The sequence below is a fragment of the Triturus cristatus genome, chromosome 9 (genome assembly GCF_964204655.1).
Source record: "Triturus cristatus chromosome 9, aTriCri1.1, whole genome shotgun sequence".
Taxonomy (NCBI): Eukaryota; Metazoa; Chordata; class Amphibia; order Caudata; family Salamandridae; genus Triturus; species Triturus cristatus.
In genome coordinates, this window is record NC_140592.1 from 824,074,795 (window position 1) to 824,101,600 (window position 26,806).

The 26,806-nt window shown below is 43.0% G+C and overlaps 1 protein-coding gene across 2 annotated transcripts in view; it reads right to left on the bottom strand.

The window, feature by feature from the left end:
- LOC146798907 (inverted formin-2-like) overlaps nucleotides 1–21,803 on the bottom strand; it is a 368,077-nt gene extending 346,274 nt beyond the window's left edge. For both annotated transcript variants that reach the window (XM_085626263.1, XM_085626262.1), the window contains exon 1: nucleotides 21,504–21,803. The gene's annotated coding sequence lies outside the window, so the exon portion shown is untranslated. The remainder of the gene's footprint in view (nucleotides 1–21,503) is intronic.
- Nucleotides 21,804–26,806: the final 5,003 nt, after the last annotated feature.

Genomic DNA, 26,806 nt, shown 5'->3' on the forward strand with positions numbered 1-26,806 from the left:
CTGCGAAAGGAACCTTGCATCCGCTTCCAAGTCTTCTCCATGACTGCATGAACTCTGATTTTCAAACCCCGCGGTGAGGCCTCCCAGGTGAGTCCGTTTCTATTGGCATGCTGGGACATGTAGTGTCTTGGAGGCAAACGAAAAACATTTCATTTAAACCCTCCAGTGGGTATGCAAGATTCATTCCGAAATTAAAGTAATTTATTTACAAGCCCTCCGGTGGGCCTCCGGATACCCAGTGCCAACTCCCAAACCTTCTGTCGCCGTCTCGGGGCTTTGATCAGTTCTGTGCCCCGACAGCTCCATTTGTGGTTGTATGGTGGTGCGTAGCCTCACGGCGGGACAGCCGTACAAATGTATCAAAAAATGTCCAAAAGGAACGAGGCCGCACACTACAGAAGGTATCTCAATCCAGAGTTTTATTGCACGTGAAGCTGGCATGTCGTCCGGTATATTTCATAATGCCTGACGCGTTTCGGGCCGCATCAGCCCTTGTTCACAGGCTGCGAAAGGAACCTTGCATCCGCTTCCAAGTCTCCTCCATGACTGCATGAACTCTGATTTTCAAACCCCGCAGTGAGGCCTCCCAGGTGAGTCCGTTTCTATTGGCATGCTGGGACATGTAGTGTCTTGGAAGCAAACGAAAAACATTTCATTTAAACCCTCCAGTGGGTATGCAAGATTCATTCCGAAATTAAAGTAATTTATTCCTTTTGGACATTTTTTGATACATATATATATATATATATATATATATATATATATATATATATATATATATTACCTACTGGCGGTCGCCAGTAGGTAGTTATAGTTAGGACCACGTTTCCATAGGAAAACCTCAACATTCTATTTTGAATAACTTTGGCGCCGGTTGACGAATCCTCGCGAATTTCTCAAAATAGGTGGGGCGCTCCGCTCCGCTCCTACCCTGAAAGTCTCGGGGGGATCCGTCAAGCGGGGGCTGAGATAAAAGGGGGGTCCCAAAACGCGTTTTTCCCATGCATTTTTCCATAGGACCTTTAGAACGAGCTACAGCCCGAACGGCTGAACAGAATTACTCAAAATTTGGCAGAGAGGTAGTCCCTAGGTCAAGGAAGTGCCTTTTGTAGGTTTGGTGTAAATCTGTTCAGTAGATTCTGAGAAAATAGCCTTTAAATCAATATATATATCTGAGCCCGCTTACGGTACGCTTACCGTACGCTTACGGTAAGCGTACGGTGGTGTGCGCGAGCGCGATTCTGATTGGCTCTTAGATCTTAGTAAACATTCGAATCGGTCGAAACCAGGAAGCGGCGGCCGCCATTTTGTGTATTTCACTCTGAAAAAAAAGAGTGAAAACAAGGAACTACCATATCCCGGGGCCCGGCCTTTAAATAGTAGGGAGAGGGGGGAAACACCTTTTACATTAAGAGGAAGCAGGGCTCCTGTGGCCCCCCCTCCCTGGCCTGTTTTTGACCCCGGGGTCCCCAGCCATGCCTTCAAAAGTGAGGGGGGCTGCGTGGCCCCTCAGATGGAGCCAATAATGGCCCTGGTGACCACAAACCCCAGGGCTGGCCTCCTGCTATGTCCCGGGGTGCCCAGTGAGGGCAGGGAAACCTCTGTTTGCTTGATTGGAGCAATTAAAAGCTCCCGTGAAGCGAGAGCAAACAGTAAGTCCGCTCCCAGCAAGGGATAGCAGGAGAATGCTCTCACCCGCTGAGGTCGGACTTCTGTTTCCCTGTCCACTGCTCTGCGTGCGGAAGCAATTTCAGCTCCCACTGGAGGTGGAAAGCTGGCAGGGACCACGGGGGCATTGGTGCTCCCCCCACAGCCTACAACAAAAATAATCTGGTTGAGACCAGGGCACCAAGCATTTACTGGAGATGCCCCGGGGATGGGGTCCCTGGGCCAATATTGCCCTGGAAAGTGGGGCTGAATGCCCCCTTTCCCCTTAAGAATAATCCAGGCTCCAGGGAATTGGGTTCCCGGGGCCCCATTGGCCAGGGGAGGGGGGTCTGGGGCCACCCTCCCCCTTTTAAAGATGAAGTGGGTACCCTGGGTGCCTCCAGGGCACCCACCATTTATTTGGCGGGCCCTGGAGGATAGGGTCAGGGGGCTGTGTGTCCCCTTTTACAATAAGGCTAGACCCCAGGAGATGAGGTCCCCGGGCCGAAATCGGCCAGGGAGGGGGCTGCATGAATACATCCCCCATAATTTAAGTGATGGGCCTAGGGGCCAAATAAGGCACGAGGAGGGGTGCCATGTACCATCTCCACCTAAAAAAGGTGGCAGGCCACAAGGGAATGGGTCCCTGGTGGCAAAAGTTGCCCAGGAAGGGGGGCTGCAGGCCCGCCACCCATGTTGACTGCCTTTGGAGGTTTGCCACAGGGCCTGACCTTTGGCCAGGCCCTGTGGCCAACCCCCTGCCCTGCACGGCCATGGGCCATGTGCAGCATGGGATTGACTGCTTGCTGGGGTTTGGACGCCAGACCCTGTGGCCAATCCCCTACTGCGCACAGCCAAAGGTTGTGCATGGCAGAGGTTGAATTAATGTGTGGTAATTAAATATTACTTAACGTAAAGCTAACTTAGAAATTTATTGAAAAATATTAAAGTTATACGGACATTATACCTAGGAAATAAAATGTAATAAAACCTTAGAAATTCACTAAGAAATCCACCTATACGGGGCGTTATAGTTAGGTTCACATTTTACACATGCAAAACCACACAAACTCAGCAGTTATCTCTAGTAACTATAACTTGTGCCATAAAGTAATTATAACTCACACCCTTGCTGTACACTGCTACTTCCCCACATATTACATTACTCATGACATCGTCTATGACATCATTTATAATATCAGTGCAACATTTGCTATAGAATTATTGATGAGAAAACTGTGCATGGCAGGGGCACAAGTTTTAGTTACCTTAGGGCATGAGTTTTTAGATACTTGAGATAACTCTAAGTAGAACTGTTGAATTTGTATGGTTGTATGCATGTAAAATGTGAACCTAACTATAACGTCCCTTTAACCTTTTTTTTTGTGAATTCCTAAGGTTTTTAAAAAGTTTATTTGCTAACTATAGCGTCCTTGTAACCTTTGATTTTTTCATATATATGTATATATATATAATATAAATATATGTATAAAACAGTACATTCTGACTGCGAGGGGGCATATAGAAATAGAGTGCCTGGGTGAGATACATGATGGAGATGTGGGGATTGCTGAAAGGTCTAGAAAGGTCTACTCTGGATTAGACCGCCTTGTGCTGAAGATTCCTCTCTGACTGATAATACTTAAGCTATACCGAATTTGATTGAGCACAGTGACTCAAAGTAGCATTTTTAAAATGAGATGTCCAATTAGGGACACTAATTTGTAAAATTGATGGAAGTTTTATATTTATAAGGTCATATCAAGGGTCACCTTTTGCTTGTAAACAATTTCAAAAGTTTTGCATATTGTTTACGTATTTGTGTAACTTGTGAATTGGATCCCTAGGTATCCTTGATATGACCTTATAATTATATAACACTTTCATTTAGTTTGCAAATTACTCATTTCTAACATGTGTGCTGCATATATGTTTATATGACCAAACAATTATTTGTGTATAAATAGAATTTTTGATTATATCTTTCTTTATTGATTATATGTGCCGATCAATACATTATTTAAGTATTCTACAAATTATTAATTATTGGTGATAATACCTACTAGTACAATGATGCATGTTAACTCCTGTCTTGCTGCATATTAACCCTTGGCCAGTTGGGTTTATGGGTTGCTACTGTAATAATAAACTGGCTGAATCACATTCACAACACTGACAGATAGCGCCAGCTCCCAGTGAAAAAGTAGATCTAACACCCAGGATGACATCATGGATCACATACAATCACTAACAATTTACAGGCACCCACAGAAAAACTGAGGAAACACCACAGAACAAGATGGTACAGTGTTTATTTTAACCATCTCCTATTATAACATGCTTTTGTTGATTAAAATGTTTGTAATGAACCTGCTCAACTGTTACTGTTGTTCTCAATCATCACATACATGTAAAACACGCTTTGTTGCTAACACCATTTGTAAAGAATGAGGAGAGCTTGCAGTTTCTGGGAAGGCTATCTTTCATTGTCACAGATATGCCCGAGGGTTTTCACACATTTGGTCAACAATGCCAATTTAACAATCTGAATGGTTAGAATGTTCTATACCTTTCAGTTGAATTGGCAGATTTTATTCTTTATCTTATGCTCTGTCTCATGTGCATATTAATGTTTGAGTCATCTGTTTGCTGTCTGAGCCTATGTTTGATAGGGCAAGCAGATTTACTGAAACAGGCAATAAGTGGTAAGGCAGGCAAGGTTTACCAGGCTGTCACCTTAAAAAACATATAGCCCCCGAATAACTATCCCTATGGCAATTTTTCATGCACAAGCAACTGAAAATGTGTTTCTGTCTCATTGGTCTTTGTCAGTGATGTATAGTTGCAGTGTCTAGGTTTGAGCAAGAGATACCCCATGTTATTCTTTGAATAGGGAGCATTACCTAACCCACTGAAGTAGGAATGTCCTGAATTGTTCAGTGTTGTTCCTGCTCAAACTCCCTCCTGCAATCAGGCTATGAAACACCATTCTTTTTATAGACAGCAAGCATTGGTGCCAACTGTTTTGGTGGTTGGGGGTGTTAATATTTAAAGATTGTGTCAGGGAATGGTTCTTTTTTAATCTGGCTTAATGAAAAATGTGCGCCCAAGGGACCAGCGCTTTATCAAATGCTTACAGAAAACACAAGAGACGTGGTTCGAAGCCTCAGGAAGAAACCTTTAAAGACTGGAGAGCAGGCTGGAAACTAGTGACAGTGCAAGCTTAGTGGAATGTTTCTAGGGTAACTTCAACTTCACAAGATAGAAATATGTACGACCTTGATGGCATCTTGTTCCAGAAGCAAACAGTAATAAAAAGACGATTCCCTATTGTTTTTAAGATTGTCTTTAGTGTGTACACTGCGACACAAATATTTGGCAAATGACAAGGTATATAAATATGAATACAATGAGCTCAATGCCTTAAACACTCTGTAAATGGATCACTAGGCAGTGTAACAGATTAATGCAAAGATCCGACTCATGTTTTCATCTACTGCCAAACAATTTTAGATTTCTCTTGGTGTTTTATAATCAACTACATCATAGTATATATCCCTGCTGCAGTCAAAAGACCATAGCTGAAGAAAGTCCAAATATATGGCAAATATTCTACATTTGTTTTTCTGCTTCAATTTCCAGGCAGTGAGAAAGTGAGTAGTATAAAAAAGGAAGATATGACTGGGGCAAAGGAGGCAGTGCAGCAAGCGGGATTGCAAAGTCAGCCATCAACATCAGCTCATAATAGTCCTGATGCTGTCCTGGTGCTGTCCGAGCTGGTACTGAGATGCAGGCTTTGTTGAAAATATGCCTGCTGCAGATTGAGTATTTGAATGGTAGCCCCTACTCTAAGTTACCTATTCTTTAGAGGCTGTATGCTACCTCATATGAGTGAATGAGTTGAGCATGTGTATTCTTCTAGGTGTTCAAATATGCAAAGGGGACTGAGAAGATTGTGACGGAGCAGAGACTTTGGCATCAGATTGCACAGGCTGACAATATGTCTAAATATGTATCACCATCTTCCAGATTTTATCACACCTTTGGTTAAAGTGTGGATCTCTATTGAAGAGCAGACAATTATGATCCAAGAAATGGAAAGGTATTTCAAAAGATTTTACTTTCTAAAAGCTATGACTTTTAGAATAATATCCTAATTCACAGTGGCATCATTAAATGATAGCCCACCGTGACCATCTTTAAACTCTTACAGTTTGCTTACTCATCCCACCAATTACAATATGTTCCTACTGCTTCAAAGAAAAACTTGTCATGCAATAGGATGTCCTATACATGACAGATGAATTTGTTGCCACATCATGGATTAATATGTATCAGACATTCTTCTGATGACCAAGCAACATTTACATTCGGAAGACCATCCCTATTGTTCCTTAGACATAAACTTTAGAAGGATAAACGTGACTTGTTTAGATGTCTACATAAATATATCTATATCAAGGATAGGTGTTGATATTAAAATTTGAAATTGCTGAATCATTTTAAACACTACTACTACTTTATAAAATGGTAATTACTTACTTTCCATCAAATATTTTACAATCTAATGCATGTCAGACAAATCTCAAGACCCATTCAGACCATTTCCTGTAAATTTTCATAGACTGATCCCATTCTGCTTTAATTCCAGAATTGTGTTTACTTTTTGTAACACAATGTAAAACTTTGATAGCATACACAAGCATCTTCAAAAACCTAAGGTCACATCTTCAATTTTCAGTACCAATCCCTTCCCACACAGAGAGCGCATTGTCCCAGGACCATTTTGCATTGTTTTGGGAACCTCAAAGGGAGGAGACAATTTCATTAGAGTTTACTAGAGACAACCCAACAACCTTGCATTGTAAAACACAGTTGTACAAATGGGGATGGAGGACATATTGTGCGTAAGGTGGGAAGGATTTATTACAAGATCAGACTAAAATAAATACCATCCCCGGCGCTATACTACTCTGTCCATTTCAAACTATATCAGCAAAAGCTGCAGCAGTGATGAGGTAATTTTTCTCAAGATCGCCACATGGTTGTGAACTTATTATGAAAGGAGATCAAGAGTAAAGCTTGTTGAGGCAACCTGTTTAAAAGGAGATGCTATGTTGCTTTTGAGGGCACTTGTGGGTGATTATTTAGGGTTAGAAAGGGAATGTATTTGTTTTATTTGGATCAAGATTAGTCAACATGGAACTCATAGAGGCAAGGAGTCTCATAGTGTCATCCTTAAAGTGACCAATGGGATCTCTCTTAATGACAACATCTTTAGGTATTGGTGTTATGAATGTGCATGATAATGACAAAACTCTTGAGTTTGAATGCCGGCCTCTAAAGGCCTGACTACAAGTGGCTCGTTAAGATTTTAATTACAAGTGGTGTTCTGTTTACCACACCCAGTTTTTACGAGGTGCAATAAAGATTGCAACCTTCATGAGATTTTGGTAGATCAGATATGGAGAGAGGGCCAGTATGTACTGGGACATGTAGAGTTAGGTGTGTTAGCCTCCAAAATCTGCATGTTAGCCCCCAAAATGCCATCACATCTGATAATCTTGGTGCCAGACTTTATTGGATAAGATAATTATTGCATCCAACACAGGCCACTCAAATTATTCACTAGGCCTTTTGCAAGTCTGAGGAAAAAAGGTTGTTAAAAATTGAGTTTCTGGTTGGCAGAGGAATGTACCCAGCCGCGGCCCGTGGAGGGTGTTCCATGAATTTCGTAGCGCGCGCTGCATCGCAATTTGCGATGCAGGGCGCGCTACGAAATTCGTTTTATTTATTTAATTGTTTACTTACCTCCAATTATCCATATTCCGGTTTTTAGTACCCCCCGCCCAGCCTTTCTGCCCCACGGAACACCCTCCACGGGCCGCGGCTGAATGTACCCTATCCAAGCATGAACCACAATCCTGGTTAGGGTAAGTCACAACACACCCTAAATTATACTGTGCTCAATCACTGGTGGCTTGGCACAGAGCAGTCAGGCTTAATTTAAGAGGCAATGTGTTAAGTATTTGTGCAATACAGTAACACAGTGAAAACACCACAACGCCACAATACAGTAACACAGTGAAAACACCACAAAAAGACTACACACCAATTTAGAAAAATAAAGAATAATGGTATTTATAAAACAAGACCAAAAAGACAAAAATCCAACAAGGAGAAGTCAATTTCTATAACTGGCGGACAAATGGTAGGTTTTCCGGGCCTGAGTATATTGCCTCTTCACTTTGCACTTTGAAAGGCTGGTCACACATATAGATAAGGTTGCTATTTGTACAAAGCACGAGGGTCTGACTAAATGCACAGTATTGGTCTGTCTCCTTACTTCCTAAGTGTGAAACACAAAAAAGTAAAAAACTATTGTGACAGCAGAGGCCATAGGGACCTCTTAAAACTGTTATCTCGAAAGGGACCACCATTTGAACTCCTAGATAGTCCTGGGTATCCGGGGGAAGCTGCCATCTGATTCACTGTGCAAACGCTACTCATTCATGTGTTTGTTTGCCCTGTACCTACACAGCAACAGCACACTAAAATGTGCAGCAGGTAAGGAATCCAGGGGCCAGGCGGAAGTTGGTGTGCACAGACATATGGAGCTAAACTCTGGTCATCATTGCTATATGGCATTCTTTCTGTCGACTCGCTCCTCTTTGGTAAAAAAAATATATATTGTTGAGAAACTGCTGCATGATTTAATCTGACTCACCTCTCCCTATGTCATATTTTTGTCTCTGAAAGGGCAAAACAGGTTATTTTCGTAAATCCTCTTTTAAAGGCACACTCATCCAGGGCCTTTGCTAATGCTCACTGCTCCTCTCTCTGCGGGAGTGACACATTCTAGAAGCGAGGAAAGTTCTTAACCTGATTCCTCATGTCTTTTCATTGAGATGTCACAGTGGAGTGAGTACTGATGAGCATGTTTCAGTCCTGTGTCCTCTGTTTAAGGTGTAGGCTACTGCTGTCAGTTTAAAGCTCTCTCACTGGAGTCCCACTCTTACTCATTCTCAGAGCACTCAGAGCTGTGGGAATATCATTTCAATGGTTAGACCACTTTAAAACTGTGACAGCACGGAAACGTCCACTTCATCTCCTAAGATTCAGTAATGAAAACTGAGGAACTGCATACTTAATTCTCACATTTCAAGCATGTCTGTCAGTTTAAAGCTTCCACTGATAGTATTGCTGTACGAACCAAGTCACATTCAGCTAAACGCAATTTTTAATTTAAATCTAGAGCTTGGCAAGTGTGACTACTAATACACATATAGTGTGTAGGTCACTAGGTCAGAGAAGATTACACATTATGGCTCGATGTCCGACCATTCATTTTTGGAGTCGCAAATTGCATCAAATTACAACTCGCAAAAATGAATGTACAATAGTGTGTCAGACACTGTTTGCGATTCCCAATGGGGTCGCAATCTGCATGCCTCAATAATATTGATGAGGCTGTTGCAATTTGCGACCCCATTGGGAATGGCTTGCACTCACAGGGATGGTGGCCTGCTGGGGTCAGAAGACCACCATGTCTTTTTTTAAATGCAGCCCGATTTCCTCAAAGAAAAACGGGCTGCATTTAAAAAAAAGAAAAATTTCACTTTTCAGTTTCATTTTTTAAGTGCAGGCAGTGGTCCATGGGAATATTGTCTGCTCTTAAACATATTTACACACCCATACACAAAGGGAAAGGGGTCCTCTTGGGACCCCTTCCCGTTTGCGAGTGGCTTACCACCCTTTTGAAAATCTTACATGGGTGATGGACTCGCTATTAGGAAGGGGCGCCCTTGTCACGCCCCTTCTTAATAGCGTGTCGCAACCCATATTTTGTGAGTCGCTAATAGGTTAGCGAGTCACAAAATATGGTTTGTACATGGGGCTCTCCTATTTTGCGATCGCAAATGGGTCAAATTCCCGTTTGCGACCACAAAAACTGGTCGTACATCTGCCCCTAAGACACGTGTATGCTATTGGATGGCCTTCCCTCTGACAGGAAATGGGTGTAAAGTGGCAATGACCCAGACACACGGAATGAATGCGATATTGCCTGCTGGACAGCAATCTAAAATCACATATTTGCCCTGATGAACCATTTTTATTTAGCCCTCTTAACAATGTTCCTCAAGCCGGTTGCCAGCTCCGTACCACAAACAAAACATAACAACTACTCAGTACTTGTGGAGAGGATGGAGCAGGCCTTATACTATGACATTTATTAGTGACTAGTATTGCTACTACCTACCTTCTGCATGGAGAGACCTACTGAATGACCACTGGGAGAGAATCCATGGATGTTGTCAGCAGTCAATCGATGCTGGCCACCCAACACATGCCGCAGCCTTTGCTGTGCTGTTAGGGGTGTCCTGTTTCATGTGGGACTACAGGTACTACATTTTAATGAATTCTACCACACTGCAGAAGTAATTTCAGCAAACAAATTCTCAATAACATGGTAGGGATCACTAACTATGGGTGATGGTCCTCTGTCGTTTGGCCAACCTTGCTCACTTGTTGGGCCCGTATCATATATAAATAACTCCCTCTGTCTCCTGTGTACAGTGAGAAGCTTGGGTAAGTGCATCAGACAGTGCTGGAATGATATTGTGGTAGACTTTCGATGAACTAGATTTGAGTGCATGGAGGTGGGTACTGGATTAAGCTATTTAGTAACATGCTGCTTATATTTTCACAGATTCTGGTAATGATCAGGGGTCACAAGTCATTTTTGCCAGGGCAGGAACTCCTTAGACCTGAATTTATAATGGAATGATGGATGAGTAGGAGTTATGTAAGGATTATCTTAGAATGACTGACCACAGCCATGTTGCTTGCCTTTTAAAAAATATATACTTAGCTTGCTTTCGTTTGAGAAGTAAAGTGGATCTTGAAGACAAAATGATCCCTGAAGAAATCCTGAAGAATGTCATTATGCAGCAAACTAATTGTAAGTGTGACTATTTTAATCACTGGTCCCGAAGCACAAAGGATTCTGCGCAGAAGAACAGTTGAATATCTATAGAGTCGTCTAACCTGCTCCTCTGCTTGCAGTACTTGATTTATGCACTTGAAAATCAGTTTTCTGATTTGGGACTAGTGGGCAGTAAGACGTGCATCTACCAGGAAATCTGCCCTCTAGGGCACTCACTACCTGAGTGCCATGGGTTGGAGATGGAAATTAAATTTGAGAGTGATGCTGAGCAGAGATCAGAGAACAGGGGTTCTCATTAGTGATATGATTAATTTAAGAATATAAATGTAACAATGGCCATATATGATTATTATGTTCACAACACTTAGCGATAAAGAGCCATCACCCAGTGGGTATAGTCATTATTATTTTTTATATAATGCAAGTGCATTGTATCCCATGTGAAGAAAGGAACCAACAAATGTAAATTGTCAATAAATACACACATATACAACAAAGAAAAAAAATAAACATATGTGCTCCATACAACAACAAGCAACCATGTACATCAGTTCAAATCGGGGATTGTAAGGAATTTACACTTTTTACAAAATAAATTAAGGTTTCACAGTTGGTTTGTTTGAGTTTCAGATGTTGATGACATTTCAAACCTGCTATGTATATAGGGTCTCATCAGGACCAACAGTTATAGGGACACCTCAATCTGTCGCCCTAGATACTGCACATACAGTATCGGTGCAAAGAAACAAGGGGCATATTATCAAGAAACGGCGTTAAAATTATCGCCGCTTTAGCGGCAGAAAACTGCTGCTAAAGCGGCGATAACGAGCTTGATAATAAGCCCTTGAGAATTCCCATAGAAGCCCATGTTCTGATGTCAACATGGGCTTCTTTTGGAATTCTCTGCGGCATATTATCAAGCACATTATCGCCGCTTTAGCGGCAGAAAACTGCGGCGATAATTTTAACACTTTCTCTGGGAACCCGTTGTGAGTATCTCCGGGATAAATTATAGAGACCAAAGGCCCTAATCGGTCCGATTTAATGCAAAAAGATGTCAGGATGAAGGAGGAGATCCGATTCTCTCTCCACTGAGTATAATCCCTAGCAATGCCACAAGCATCAGCTCTGCACTCTGCATCTCAGTCAGTGTCCATGGTTGTTTGATATGTTTATGTTGTTTTTTATTTGTAGTATATGTATGTATTTTTTTATTTAAATGTGTTGATTCCTTGTACACTTGCACTATAAGAAATAATAACGACTACATGCATTAGGGGATGGCTCTTTATCGCTTTGTGTTGTGAACATAATCGTATATTGGCATTGTTGCATTTGTATTCTTATAATAATCATATCACTAAAGAAAGGACTTTATTCCCTGATTCTCGTTGAGTAAGGTTGCCCTTGTTTTCTCAAGGAAAGAGCAGAAATAACATTCAGCAAGAGCACTGGATTCACTAGACTGAAACGACAGAACAATAATAAATTATTTGAACTTCCTCCATCTACATGGAATCAGGCCTGGACCTTTAATTCCAGCCCAAAGGCTAGTGTTGAGCCAAGGCCTTAGGAAACTCCTTTGCTCACTGGAGCAGAATGCCTCAGCAGCACCTGGGTACCTTGCACTGCGCATACGGCGCATCTGAATTTGACTTCGACCTGAAGAGCACTGCGTTAAGTTTGCTGAAAGCTTTGACACCCTTGATCCAGAGGTACCAGATAGGTCAACCAAACATGAGGACAGTGAGCAGAACCTCACTCTGAAGGGACACCTTTTTCTAGGTGGACGCCCAAACTGCCCATGTCTGGTAACCAGCGACTTTGAACCGCCAATATGTTGACTCAGCTCAGAGGAAACAAACTCTTGTTGTGAACAGCTGAAACTGGTTAAAACTGTAATTAGATCAATCCTACACTTCCTTAACCCTACATTGATGATGACCTCAGGCCCTTGCTTAATATACATTTGAACTGTTTTTGCCCCATTGTTTCCAATGGGGAATTTTTGCTTTCCCGTCATAGCTTTTGAAGACTTAGGCCAATATATATTTTTATGTTCTAGTTTTCTTTATCTTTTAACGTAGATAGATTGCTGTCATTCAAAGTATGCATTTTAACTGATATTTGAGTTGCTGCGCATAACAGGTCACATATTTGTTCCTGAAACTGGCCTGCTGCTGCAACCCGGCCACAGAAGGTGTGCTAAGGAACCCTTTGTGAAACCTGTTTATGTACGGGAACTGGTCTGTTGGTCATTGTGGGAGCTCAGTCACAGTTTACATTGTGTGTGTGACTCCTCTGCGCAATAGCCTAACCAGTCATTTTCCTTCAGTAGATGGGTTGCGTATATGAAACACAAAGATTCAAAGGTTTCATATACACAGCTCCAGCCTTTCAAAAACTTGCATTTATACCAATTGCCTGATGACATATCATAAATCCTGTCCAATGGCTTTCACAGTCCATGGGTATTTGCAAGGCTCCCCTTGATTGAAATGGCAGCTGAATTAATTATGCACACCCAGACTGAAATATGTTGGGAAATTATTTCAAATTTTGGGTTAAAAAACATGGCTGCCATGGACAACTCCATTGGAGAACAACAATTGCATAAACCAGACTGCTTGCCAACACCCCAGTGGTTATCTTGTAAAACAAAACTTTGGGTGCCATGGCTGCAAGGCAACAAGAAAAGGCATGAATTTCCAGAAACATTCCTAGGTATACTCTCTGAAGTGGCCTTTCATTACATGAGTGATCTCTACATAGTCTGAGCAAACATGTGCAGCCCATGATTAAGTGTGAACAAACATTAAAGTGGGAAAGCCTGGAGGCCATAGGCTAAATTTCTAAAAATACCCATGGTCGCAGTGAAATGTCTCCTCCCAAGGAAGTGCAACCAGAAGGCAAGCTGTGAATTGTTTGGTTTTTATTTTAATCCGAGAAGAAAGAGACCGGAAGAGCAGTGATCCAACTGAAAACTGTCTGTCACTACAAAAGCTAACATTCTACTTGTTCTCAACAATCTAGAACTAAATTCAACACAAAGCCTCGTGTATTGTTGCTAATTCCCCTCAAGTGGTGAAAAATGGGCCAAATATACAGGGCGTGTTTTGCAGTTGGGGGATAGTATATTATTTTGCAGTATCTAGGTAAAGTGCTAAACTCAGAGTAGAATCCATTGATGGAATGTCTTCACCATACTATGCAGTCAAACATCAAAACCTGGTTAATGTACTGTCTCTCCCCGTCTAGGTATTCCCACCTATTTGGAGACGGTAGTAGTCTAGCATGTCTGAAGTTACTTCTATCATGTATTATGAATCAAGCCGCCTAAAACTTAAAATGCTCTAAAATTATCATTAGATAGACGGATGACTATAATTCGAAAGCAAAACCAAATAGAGTTAACAAAAATGTTATACAGTGGAAAAGGACTTAACCAGTAAGTAAGAACAATTATACCATTGAATTATCCACATTTATGCTTGAAAAACTTTTAAATATTTATGTAGATGTGACTAGGATTTTTAATGCAATAGGTAAATAAAATTGAATTACAGTACCTGCAGTCTTCTGAAGAGATAAGCAGATTACTGGCCTGATCTCTGATGTCATTAGAGTGTCCAGTTGCACAATTGTAGAAGGGTCTCTATTGGTCACAGATTTATACAGAATGCAACAGAACCTAAACTTGAGATGTGTATCCAATAGGAGTTGGGGTTGGAAGCCATAGTAGTAGCAACAAGATGAAACTCCTCGCTCCCGATACTACCTGGTACCTCTGCCTTTCCTGATACTTACTTATAAGAACACTAGAAGGTGTTAAAAACCACAAAGGCACTCAGATAAGTGCATTACATTGTCCCTATCTCCAAATTCATTGATACCACCACTGCCTGAAACCAGATCTGAAAGCCATAGGGAAGAAAATTATTGCACTTTCATAGCAGGGAAATTTAACAATTAATTTTTGAAGGGTCTTTTGGCAATATTCTGAAAATAGTGATGTACCAGGATCCAAAAGAAACCAGAGGGATATGGCGAATCCACAGGAAGAGAAGTGCCTTCACTGTTATAATTAGGGCCTTTGGACATTTGTGATTCTGTGCCCGTTGCATTTTCAGTATACGTATGGATTTACTTCACTGGTCACATCACCGATCATCTACTGCATAATTTGCAGATTTTAACTTACATTTGTTTGTAGCTCAAATAGATCAACATGTGGCTTAAAATATTACCACTCACGTTGCCCCAAAGGGGCAGACTAACAGCAGACGGTAAATTAGTCAACTTTCAGTTGCTGACTATGCTATTCAGGGGTCAACGTGGTTCTAATGAAGTGAATTTTTTTCACAGACTCCATTAATGTGGATTGAAAAGATAAAATAGTGAAATAATACTGCCACAGAATTTTCTGCATTATACCGCATAATTTGTCAGTTCTTGCTGCACAATTTAGCCAGCATTGCCAAACTATCTGGTACTCCATTGACGCATAACCGCAGTGGTTATGGGTATATTAAATAGCCCAGGGTTAAAGCTAAGTTGTACTGCCAATGCTGATGACTCAAGCGTGGGAAGATGTTCAATCCATGCCTTGAAAATCACACCTGGATCTGCTGTGAGTTGCGACTTGACGCTTAAAATTGGCAACTACACCTTTCAATAAAATCAAAGTTACAACACTACCTTCATCGTTTGTAATAATTAGACTCTGTACATACCTGTGTCTGGCTTGAGGGAAAATAACTCTAGGCAGATCATTTTCTTCAGCACTCCTGATCTCCATAAATGCTGTGCAGGCCCAGTCAGACTCAGTGAGTCAGAGGCATATACAAGCACACACCCTTATCAGAATCTGTTTTTCTGCTTCATAACATCATTTGTCTAGCTAGAACCAGCACGTCTGCAAGCATTGCACACCCTACCTCTGTGCAGAGATTTACTTAGTTAAGAACATAAACTACATTTGACTTTATTCTTTAGCTTAGAAAAGGGCATTTTATACATCCATGCATCCATTTCTGTTTGGAGAACAGAATTTTAGGTTAATTTATTAAAGAGGGTTTTAATACACTCTACAAACAAGCCTAACTGCTAGTACAGACATAATTATTGATGGACGTGAATGTTATAATGCGGTTTTGTTTCCTTGTGTGAGGAGGATTGTGCAGAAGAACATTTGCTAATACCAGTCCCTATATAACTAATCAAAAACATGGAACTAATTGACTTTCCAATCATATTTCTCAAGTGTCTCGGAATGTTTCTCAAACTGTGCTGATTCCAGAACAGTGAACGTTTTTAAAAAAGACTACTCGCCACATCATTTCCTGAAAATAAATGCGGCTGGCAGCAACTTCCGACGAGTTCCAGCGGGGCGGGTTTAATGTGGGAACGCCATCTATGAACGAGTAAAAAAAATTTAGTTTGTGATTCTGCGGCGGGCCTCTCTGTATCGCCACAAATGCTAACCTGTGTTTGAATAGCGATCGATAATTTTAAAATCTAGGGGAATTCAGCAAAGTTGATCCGCACAGTGACAGAACACAGAGGCCTGATTCTATGCCAAAGAATTCATGTAATCTATGTAACCACTGGATCGAATTTAATGTGTTTAGAATTGTCTCAATATTTTATTTTAGACTCATGAGGATTTTATATGGCAATACTTCAAAAGAGCAATGAAAACGTTATCTTCTATAGAACTCCCTTTCAATATCCTCACTGGTCATTCAGTGCTATAGACTGATTAATAGTAAAAAATGCTATTAATAGCGGATGAAAAAACAGGTGAGTGGTATGAAGGCTAAATAACAAGTAATTATTATTATTAATCCTATGTCATTAGTTCCACAATGTGTGCTGAATAAACAGCACGTTGTTTTTTTAAAGAATGAGTGCTTGGGCCCAATTTTATGCCGCTGCGGAATTTCGTGGTTGTCAGATAGCAAGACTGTCTAGTCTTTAATTCACCCCAGGCCTTTTTATCCACCTGCATATTGTCCTGCCCCTCTATCTTACTCCTATGGGTTCCTTTTCACCCATTACTTCTTCCTTTGTCACTGTTTTTCAATTTTACTCTTCCTCCTTCCTTCCCCTTTTGCTGCATTTCTCTCTCTTGTTCTGGGTGAATGTCTTCTTATTTAAAAAAAAAAAAAATCTTCCGATCTCAATAAAGAGTGCCGGTGGGTCCACTGGCATCCATCATCTCAAATGAAGCACTCTATATAAATATTTGCAACACATCTACTGGTACTCATCAGCTCAAATGAAACACTCTATATCAATATTTGTAACACAGCATGACATTATTTAGAATGAGGAGTTATACCCATTCATATAAAGCAGACACAAATGTAGCTCCATTCCCTTGTATGCCCTGCTATTTTTCATTGACCTGACTAAAGATGGCGCACAACTGGTGGACACAACTTGTTATCTTGTCCTAGTTACAATCTCGTGCCGTGATAGAGTCTAGACTAATCTGTGAGTGAAAGACACAATAGCAAGTACATGCAGGGTAATAAATAAGCACAGAAACTTTGGCTGGTCTAGTATGTGACATGGTAAACAACATAAGATTACTGTTACTTCTGCACTGATTCCCACCTGTTTTTCTCTATCTTTCCACAGGTGAAATGCCCTAGTGAAAATCAGTGGTGCTCCCGAACCGCTTGAGATTCAGGATGGGATCGATAACTTCCATTCCCATGTCCGGTCACTTCTGACTTTTCACTTTTTTTCCTAAATTACTGATCCAGACAGATTCTCCTCTATCCCTTATTACATTCCACTCTCTTTTTTCTCTCAACAACGATTCCTCCCACCTCTTTCCTCCTTGTTTTTTCGAGGGTACACTCCCTTCTTCTACTCAGCCCTCTGTCACGATTTTTTCTAATATTACGTCTTTCTATGAATTGACATACTTCAGCGCCGGCTTACTTTGAATCATTGGGGTCGCCATTATTGTTTCCCTTGTGATGACGAGGAAATGGAACATATGCTTTACTCTACATAATGTCAATTGAAGACATTTGTTTGATATATAGACTGATAAATGAACACCAGGAAAATAGAGGACCTTTCGGCAAAATATATGACTGTGGATTAATCACCTTGTATCTGAAAGTGCAGCTCCACATTCACCAGTCATGACGGTTCCACATTGGTGATTGTTATATAACCACAATATAACACAATGCTCTTCAACTTAAATAACATACTGTAGCATTAAAGAATTTGCTACACTCCCTTAATAGGAGCATAAAACATCCTGTGGAGTATCACCTGTACTCTAGTTGTCTATAGTGGTGAGTAATGGGCTTGTTAAGGTCCAGCATGTGAAAGAAACACCTGTAGCATGACTGTGACACTACCATGTATTTTCAGTTGTAATAAAAGTGCCTTCGCCCTTAAGCAACAGCCGCTCCTTAGTTGACAAATTATATTGTTTGTTATTATTTTTACTCGATAATTATAGAGCAGAAACCCAGCCAAGGACATTGGCACTGTGTCTAGGGGCAGCTAAAAATAAATAAGTTACACCAGGTCAACAGAAAAGAACATATTTTGCATTTTGAAAAAGAGCATATTTCACGCAAGTTGTGCCCTTGCAAGCAGGGCTTAAATGCTGGCAGAAGGAAGACTGATGGGTGAGAAGCGTCACACGGACAAAAGTGTTCCATGCCTTAAAAGATTGCATGCATAGTGCAAAGAGCCTTTCATGTGATTCTTTGAGGCAAGGGTGGCCAATAAGGGCATTGGACACCTTGGTAAATTTCTTTAACTGAAAGATATTTTAAGTGTGGCAAAACATTGGACCAGATCAGAATGTATCTGTGCCTTAAAAGAGAGGTTTCCATCCAGGTCAACTCAAAGAGATTTGACTTGGAAGGAAATATGAGGCAGAGTACCCAACTCAATTACTTAAAAGGATTGCTGCTTCAGAGTTTTTAATTGCCTAAGAGCATCCGTTCGGTCTTGTTAAGGTTAAGCTTTAAAAAAATGGCGGTCATCCAACTTGAATGCCCAGCAGTCAGCTATGGAGGGAAAGATCCAGAGCAGGTGCCGGGAGTTCAATGTGAATAATCTGCAGAGTGTCATCAGTGTAGAAGGCTACCTTGCACCTCAAGGATCCAATGAGCTCGGCAAGTTGTATCATGTAGATATTGAAGAGGACTGGGGCAAAGATGAGCCATGTACGACCCCACAGATGATTTGTGAAACCTTTAGATCTATAGGGTGGGCAATCAAAGACTGAGAGCAGTCCGAGAGAAAGAAAATAAACCAGCCTTCAGTAGACCCAGAAAAGCCTTCCTGTCTTGAGGCCTGATTGAGAGTTTTGCCTGCAGCTTACTCCATGACAAAGGTGACTGATATCTCATTTATTTAATTACAAGTCCTATATATCCTGTCCATCAAACTATAAATCATCCCTAAGTCTGTGCTTTAGGATGTGAACTTCGGCCATATCAAACGTCACAGGAGGTCCACTAGGATCAATCTAGCGACACCACCCTAATATTATCGCCATGAAGTTCGTCCACAGCAAGAGCCAGTACAAATGCTGTCTCTCTCCCAGGACACATGTCTAAACTATCTACATTTTCAGTGTCGGTGGATAGTTCTTAAGTCACTGTTTCTTCAATGATTTTGTTGCAGGCAGACTGCAGAGTCAATATTGCCCTTCTTTAGCAGAGGGGTGGTGAAGCAAGCTTTTCAGTCAGTCAGTATTACACTGGATACCTAGGACAGTTTGGTGAGGTCATTATCCTATGCACACTCCCAGGGAAAGTGCCTGGACAATGGAAACTGTGAAAAGTTCATCTGGTCAACCAAGTTAACAGCAACCTGTGTACAACCAGTATTATATCTCTGATAATGGAATGTGCTAAATTGAAAGTACGTATATAAATGAAAAGTTGTGCATTAACAATGAGCGTATAATGCAGAAATAGAATATAACATTACATACCCCTTAAAATGAGCATTATTGAAAAAAACTAAAAATATATTTAAGGTGCTGCCTCATAAGAAATAATACAGGATCCCCTTATATGCACGTAGTATAATTATATTATGACAACAACACTAATAGACTTCACAAGACCCACAAAATACTTTGGCCTGAAGACGTTGTTGGATAATGCTGGTATCAGAAGTTTGCATTGGTTGAGACCTATTTCGGATGACTGGCGGCGTCTGTCCACTCTGTATGTTCTCATCTTTTGTTATATTTAGGTGCCAATGACTTTCTATGCCGCTTGTAGAGGGCGTCCACAGAACAGCAAGAAAACGACTAGAGGGGTTGTGGCACTCAAGGGGAAAGGATGGACTGGGATTACAGAGTCATTTATTGCTTGGTTGGTGTTGGCAAAGTTGACCGACTGAAAAACTCTGCAGAGGTAATGATCGAAATGTCACAATATTTATGATTGCCCGCTAGTGCACCATTCTTTTACATCAAAGAGGCTGCATTTTGTTGGAAAATCCACCGATGTTCACCTGTGTTGGTTTATATTCTGACACAAAATTTGAGCAGTTGCATTGTCCTCGAAAATAATGCTGCAAAGCAATCATACATGCCAACAACCATCATTTAGACTAAAGACTCCTGATTCTTAAATATCAAAATGGCTTTATTTTAGGTTTCCCCCACCTAAAATCTCCTCCGCTTCCATGTCAGTCAAGTGGGAAAATCAATTCCCCCCATTTTGTTTTCAAAATGTCCCTCTTACCAGATTCAAAACGCTGCCACGCATGAGCAGTGGCTGGTGCCACCTAAAGTAGACTGTGGGGAGCTGCTTTAGGGCTCCGCCAGGCTTCGAGGGGATGATTCATAGATTCCCTCAATGAAGACATTGCTGCTAGTGTAGAGGAAACGCTGAAAAACGAAAATATTTCACCCCAGTCTCTGAAAATTATTTCGCTTGAAGCGGTCAGTGAACACATTGTAGTTTCCCAACCATCTTGAGGGTGTATCCCAGAATTTCGGGGACTTACTATGCAGCTTTTCCTAAAAGTTTACCACTGTTTTCATGGCAGTCTTATGTATTTATTTAGATGGAAGATTTCTAAAGAGCCAGACCCCGTCAGAGCACTGCCCACAAAAAGCAACTTTCTCAGCCTTTTCAAGCATTCTTCGGTCGCTCCCGTGCAGATGAAGGACTTTTTGAAAGTCTGTAGATAGCAGGATTCCATTCGGAATGGGGTCTGGGGCGTTTCCGTAATTTCAGACGTTTTGAAATTTAAGGGTTTTCAATCCATGCTCACATCTCTTAAACATTATTTAATATGATGTGCTGACAATAAGGGCAGGTTTGTAGCTCGAGCATGGTTGCATGCCAGATCATGAGGTCGTTCGGACTGTTACTCAGTAAGCATAATGCATAGAGTTTTCAACTTGACCCTGAATTCTACAAGGAGTCAGCTGAAAGCTGACAGATCTATTTAGGCGTCTCACATCTACATCAATGCAGGCACATTCTAGCTGACTGATTCTGCACTCTGTTCTTCCTCTTTGCCAAGGGTGGGGCCATGCCAGTGTAACTCACATTTTTCAATACATCTCTTGTAGCCTATACGCCCCATTCCTCTTTGGATTTGAATACGGTAAATAGGCAATGAGAATAAAACTGATAGCTATTGAATTCTATATGTGTATGAAAACAAAAAAGGGACAACAAAGTCTGTAAAAGTTAAAGAGCGCATGCTGCAATATAAGTGCACAAGACACAGCAATTGAGTACGGCTGCAAACAGTTCTAACTGATATATCTACATTATCACTAACCGTTACTGTTCAATTCAGATAGCCTCATGCCAGCGTGACTATGCAAATTAGACTGTGATAGTAAAATCACCTTCCCTCCTCTGGGACAATAAAGATATTGATTTACCTGGCACGAGTGTCCTGTCGCTGTCTCTTAGCTTCACAGGTGGCTGTTTGCAGTGTACACAGAGTACATCCCGTCTCTGCCTCGGGCTATCGGCTTTACAGTTCGTCAAAGAAACTCGGGAACTAGTTGTAGAACTGACAGTCGCCTCTGAACAGAAACTGGGAGAAAGGGAACTGAAGTCCAGTCTAAAAACGCTGCAGTTTTTTTTTTCTTTTTGGACGCGTGAGTCACAATCCGTTCAGCCTGCAGACTGCGCCACGGAAGAGCTCCACCCGCCATCTCCTCCTGCAGTCAGTCCCCTCCCACGCTCCCGCCTCTGCCTGTCCCTGGCATGGGATGGGCCGCAGCTGGGGCGCTGTGCAGAACAGACACAAACTTTTAACTCCGGACTTAGTTGGAGTTTTCGTACCCTGCGTCTTGTTTTCTGACAGCGCACTGCCCCTCGGAATCAGCATTGTGCTCCGTACTCTCTCTGGTTTCTTGGCTAGTCAGCCCCACCTCACCGCTAGAAAATGCCAGGAATGCTTTTCTTTCCACAGTTCTTCGCTCTGCTTGCTTTCAGTAAATGAACCAGCTTGTTTCTTTGCTGTCTGCAAGTGCAAATGTTCCTGCCACTAGATCAACACTTTTAAAATGCACCAGCAAGTCATGTTTTCCACCTCAGCCTGTGCTCTCAACATCACACATTTGTTTTCCTCAAAAGCTGTCCATCTTGTGCAAAATGTAAGGGATGCTCCCAGATTAAATCCTTAACAATAATTTTGCCCTAGACCCTTCGAAATTGTATCTTGGTGCTCAAGAGAGGGCAGTAGGAACCGTTAAGTTATTTCTAGTGGGTTGGGTACGAGTTACATTAAAGGTTTTCATGTATGTACTAAACGAGTACATTTTGGACAGCAGAATGACAGACCGCTAGCAGTTGGCAGGGCCGGACTGGCCATTAATTCGATCGGGTTTATCCACGGACGGCGGGAGAAATTGAAGGGTGGTTTCTGACAGTCAAGGGCCTCCGCTGGTGTCTTTTTCACTTACTACAGCTCCTTGACGACAAATGCAGCAAGGACTGGAGAGTGATATGGAGTCAAAAAAGTAATCAATGCAAGAGAAGAAAGGAACTAAAGCGTCCGTGTTTCTAGGGTGGGGGCAGCTGTCCTACAAAGTTAACTACGTGGCCCACCGAAGGCAGCTCATGAAACCACGTATTGTTCTTTTTGTTAATGATTCACCTGGGCCTTGCTTATACAGTCGAATTGTTTAAGTTTTATGATTAGCACAAATGCCTTGGGCTACCTACCCAATGAATCAGTGAAAAGCAAGTGGTTTTTTTTGTTATTTTTTTTAGAAGCCAGTGTTGACGTGGCTCTTATTATGCACAAATAGGACACGTTACAATGCAAACTTTTACAACGCATGCCTTTACAACATGGTTTTTACATCGCAACATCCATTACAACGCACAATTTTACAACGCATGCCATCACAACGCATTTTGAGAAACTACACTTACAACGCATTCCATTAAAACGCATACCATTACAACGCATACCATTACAACGCAAAATACTTTTAGAGCAACAATAGTGTAAGTGTTGGATAGTGTAGGGGTAAAAAATACTATTCCCACTCTAGTGAGTGCAACAGTAGGGTAAGTGTTGGATAGTGTAGGGATAAAAACAACCGTTTTCCCAATACTTACCTTATAATGCGTTGTAATGGCATGCTTTGTAGTGACATGCACTGTAATGGCTGCATTGTAATGGCATGCTATGTAAAGGATGTTGCATTGTAATGACTGCATTGCAAAGGTAGTGAGTTGTAATGACTGCGTTGTAATGGTTGTTTCCCTCATTTACATGTGAAGAGCAGGAATACCTATGATACTCCCACGTTTAAAAGGAGATTTGCAGCTCCCATTGCCCAGTACATAGGTGTTGAAAACTGTCATATTGCAGAAACACAATGATACAAGAACAGTAATCGAAAATGTTCATAAAATCAGGTGATATATCTCAGTCAATGTTGGACCCGGCCCTTCTGGCAGGTTCACCCCGAAACTTTTTGCTTTTTGTTGGTGACTTGGTTTAGTGATTTTTGGACTTCTGCGCACTTTACCACTGTGTCCCAGGGTAAAGTGCATGCGTGTTGTGAGGTTGGCCTGCCCTCCCATAGGAATGCATGGGGGAATGTATGTGTACTGGTAGTTCCTGATGCGTGGGGTGTGCAGGCCCGAGTTTGGTATGTGCGGACTCGTGTGGTTGAATGCTGCGCGATGATGTGTGCGGCGTGCATGTACCTGGTGTGGAAGTGCCACTTCTAGAAGTGGGCACTTCAGTGTGCAGTCTGAAATGTGTGGCTTGTCTGGCGATTGGCTGGTGAGGTCAGGTGACGGACTAGGGAATTCCCCAGAGTCAGGAGGAGTCACCCAGTGGTGAATGGGGAGTTAGCATGTTGATGGCTGGGGAGGAGTGTACCTGGGTCCTGAATAGGACAGGGCTTCCCCCACACAATGCTGGCGCCGGCCCCTGTGGTGCGTCTAATGACCCTAGCCCTGCCAGTGAATAGGGAGAGGGGCTGAGCAAAACAAAGTGCTCAGGAACCTGTTGGAACTGGTTCGCCCCTTCCCTGCACCTTAGACAAAGCCTTGTACTGTATAAAAAGGGGCTGTGTCCCCTTACATGGTGTTCTCTTCCAGGATCCACTTGAGGGGGGCCTGCTGCTGCTGGGCGCCAGGAGAGACCGCCACTGGGGACTGCCTCCCTGCTGGAGGGCCCTGTGAGCTGGCTCTGGGCCCAGTCTTTGCCCCCCCTGCCTCTTGAAGACTTTTTGTTGCTGGACTTTCACTGGCAGCGCCTGGGAGCGCCTTTATCATTGATAGCGCTAGGAGCGCTTTGTTTTGGGACACCAGCGTAGAGGAGCGCCTTCCTGGGTGCCTCGCGGAAGCCCCAGTGCCTGGAAGCGCTGGAATTGCCTTCGGCGCAGAGAGCGCTTTTCCCTGTGCCCGTGGCGCCAGGAGCGCTTTGTTTCTAGGAGCGGGTGCCCACCCCGCTTATTTTCGCTGAGTTGTACTCCAAGACGAAGGCGGGAGCCCACCCCGCGCTTCGGAGAAAGCCGAAGTAATCACCGCCGCAGACCCGGAGTCCCCGCCGCGTCATCTCCCTGCCGCGCTGGGATTGGTCCAGCGGGAGGGAGTGTTGCCCACGTGACCGGGGCCTGGACGAGGAAGCGACGCTCGGATTCACAGAGGCAGACGGGAGCCTACCCCGCTCTGCCCCGAACGAAGGAAAGCGAGAGGAGTCTGCAAGCAGCAGCGCCGCTGCTGTCCCGTCGGAGGGCCACCGGCCCCCGCCGAGAGAAGGAGACGACGCGGGAGTCCCCCGAGTGCAGCCCGGTAAGTGAGGAGGGCTGGGGGACTCCGTGCGTGTGCCTGGGGTGCCGGTCCCGGACCAACCGACCCCTCGAGCGGCCCGCTCCGGCGCAGGTGCGTTGTCATTTACGAGCGCGAGTGGCGCTCCAACATCCAGGGGCGCATTGCTGGGTTAAGAGCCGGTTGAGGCTCCAACGCGAGCAGGGAACATATTGGTGGTAGAGCCTGTGAGGCTCAGGACGCGTTATTGTTTAAGAGCCTGCGAGGTTCAGGGGGCATTTCTGCAAGGATTGAGTGGCCCCAGATGGCAGTGGGCCACTCCCACCTTGCCCCACAGAGTGGAGCAGAGCCCTGGAGGTTCTAGGGGGCATTGCTTGGGGTCTTGAGCCCCCGTGGCTCCTACGTCGCTTTGGGGCATTAGTCAGGCCCAGAGCCCGGTGAGGCTCCCACGTTGGCCCCAGTAACATTGCCTTACAGCTGCCCAGCACTTAGTGGGCAGCTGCCACGTTTAGGTTGGGGATATTTACGCTTTTGGTTTGCGCAGCTGGCGCAGCCTGACTGGGACAGAGTGTCCTAGCCCCGACAAGGCCAGTTGGCCTAGGGACTGCCACAGGTGGTGGCTTATGTGAGTTTCCTAACCTGCACCTCTGAATGTATGTTTATGCGTCATGTGCCATTGCTTTACACCGCTGAATGTATTTTATGCATCATGTGTTTTCCTTCCTTACACCTCTGAATGTTTTATGCATCATGTGTTTTCTTTCATGACACCGCTGAATGTGGTTTCTGCATCATGTGTCCTCTTTCCTAACACCGCTGAATGTCTTTATGCATCATGTGTTTACCTGCCCGGCACCTCTGAATGAGTTTTATGCGTCATGTGCCATGTTCTACACCTCTGAATGTTTTAGGCATCATGTGTAATATGTGTTTACCCCTATAGGTATTGTGATACTTAGGTGGTTGTTTGTTTCCTACTAGTACAGGTGGTGCTAGTGAGGTCCTAGTCCCCTGCGCAGTATTTTCCTAAAGTGGTTAGGGTTGCGTAGGTGATACTTTCTTGTTACCAGTAGTTACTGGTTGTGTGTTATATGTGTATTTTGTGCTACAGTAATTTTATATTCTAAAAGTGCTAATTCCTGACAGTGGTCCATGTGGCCCTGTCCCCTGTACATATAATCCCTTGTAAATTCTGCCCGTGCCTGTTGGCACATTGTAAAGTGTGTGTTTTTATCTAATGTGTTTTATTATAATACAAAGGCTATTTTTATAGAATACCTTGTGTGGAGTTTCCTTTGTGGTGGGCCTTGGGTGTTGTTGCTGGGTGCGCGCGCAAACGCTTTACACCTTGCCTCAGAGATAAGCCTGACTGCTCGTGCCAAGCTACCAAGGGGGTGAGCAGGGGTTATCTTTGGCGTGTAACTTCCTTGCCCTGACTAGAGTGGTGGTTTCTGCCTGACTTTGGCGCAAGCCTTAGCCAACCAGAAATCCCAGGTCTAACAGTCAACGTTTTTGGAGTGACACCTTAAGGGACGCCCTGACAGAGGGCTGGCCTTGCACTCTAAAGAGACCATTGTCTCTGGCTCCTCACACTCTCTATTCTGTTATAATGGAATGGATTTTGTTGAGGAAGGACTAAAGTCAGGACATGACCAGGGTCTATGTCGGAATTTTCATAGCGTCAATTGTCTTCATTTGCCCACATAAAGGCTACAGGAATCCAAGCGCTACATTATGATTGTCTGGAAGGCTACCTCAACCTCCATTGTGTACATTACGTTTCTTGGGGTGTGGAAGGTGGGTTCCACCATTACCTACTGTCCTGAATGGAAGAACGACCCTGGTAGTCTTTACAAGCGAAGTATGTTCCCACAGTCTACTCTTCAGCTGCCAGCGTCTCCACATGAGTACAACGGAAGGGCACAGGGGAAAGAGGAAA